Genomic DNA, 1667 nt, shown 5'->3' on the forward strand with positions numbered 1-1667 from the left:
GAGGCAGGCCTCTGTTATAGGTCCAATGGGAGTGGTAGGACAGGCAAAGCTGGTTTCTCAGTGGGGCACTATCCCAAATGCCAGGTAACTTTTGGTTATCATTCCCATAACACATCTGGGATCCTGCTGGGAAACACGTCCTTTCAGTGTACCAATGGGTCTCTCACTATCCATAGAACCCCAGAGGACACCCATAGTCTGGTAATGAACGGGTCCGAATTTTACGTGCTGTTAGGTTCTATTTCTTGTAATCAATCAACATCTCAGTGCAGGTTGGTAGGGAGCCAACGTCCGCCTTCCTATACCTTACAGGTCAATCAGAAGTGTTGAATTGGAAGCACGACCTGTAGGGACTGCAGCACTATAGCCGCTCCAGGCTTGTTCTGGCTATGTGGGAATGATGCCCACAAGATTTTGCCATGGCATTGGGTCGGCACCTGTACCCTGGGGAGACTTGTCCCAAAGTTTGATCTACCCCCAAGCCTAATCTCCCACTGGCTTGCCCAAACATAAGTGAACTGTTGAAAACCCACCGGTTCACTGACCCACAGGACTCCATCAATTTACTAGGGCATTTCTCCCTTGGTTGGGGGTAGCTGAATTAGAAAGGACCATTGTAAACATTTTGGGAGTTATGGAGAAATTTTTTTAATGCCAGCATCGATGCTTTAGGAGCTCTTAATGATGAAATCACCCAAATAGGACAGGTGGCCACCAAAAACCATATGGCTTTGGATTATCTCCTAGCCACCCAAGGAGGAGTATGTGCGGTCATGAACCATACTTGCTGCACCTGGATCTATCAGCACCAACGAGTGGAAAAAGACTTCTGCACCATTAGGAGACAGCTGCAGGTGATCCATGCAGTTGTAAAGAAGAACCCCTTCGATTGGTGGGGATGGCTACCAGATATATGGGGATGGTGGAAATCCCTGCTAAAATGGTGTATTCTAAGTTTATTATGCATTTTTGCCATTTTCATTATTATCCAAATGACTCTGTGTTGCTTACGCTGCTGTTTATCGAAAACTGCCCAGAGTGTTTCTAGGCTCTCGAAGACTGAGCTGCAGATGATGGTGCTCAGGGAGGTGGTGTATAAGTGCAAATGACAAGAAAATGTCAAAGGCTTTATGAATATAGAGGTGTAAGCACAAGCACTTACAAAGGGGAATGATGAGGAATGGAAAAGTACTGAAAGAAGTGTATGTGTGTCGAGGCAGGATGGGGGATGTGGGTGAAGGCCGAGTGGGAACAACACGGTGGCCTTCAGGATAAGCTTATCAGGAAACAGCTTGAGAAAATGCGCCTGGTTCAGCAAGACACCAGGATGAGTCACTATTAGACTGCCAAGAGTATGTTACGGGGTGGGTAGATCTATATGTGACTTATCAGTATATAGAGAAGTCTGTGCTTTGTTCTCGTTGAGAATTAGCTGCCCCTTGCTTTTTCTCCCGTGGCCATGCAAAATAAAGTGCTTCTGATAGCCAAACAGTAATCCTGTCTAAATTTCCACATCATCATCTCACTTGTTTCTGTGAAAAAAAGGAAGGAGAGAAAAGTGTGTGGAGGGAGGGAAGTGGCAGAAAACAGTGAGAATAAATCTGCCATTTTTGCTTCAAATCTATTCGATTGGAAATGAAAAATGAACATTTCTCATTTTGAACCGC

General features: G+C 45.4%; 1 pseudogene; it reads left to right on the plus strand.

The window, feature by feature from the left end:
* Positions 1 to 204: 204 nt before the first annotated feature.
* Positions 205 to 1109, plus strand: LOC149873003 (endogenous retroviral envelope protein HEMO-like; annotated as a pseudogene).
* Positions 1110 to 1667: the final 558 nt, after the last annotated feature.

The sequence above is a fragment of the Crocodylus siamensis genome, chromosome 1 (genome assembly GCF_052110815.1).
Source record: "Crocodylus siamensis isolate JL-2025a chromosome 1, ASM5211081v1, whole genome shotgun sequence".
NCBI lineage: Eukaryota > Metazoa > Chordata > Crocodylia > Crocodylidae > Crocodylus > Crocodylus siamensis.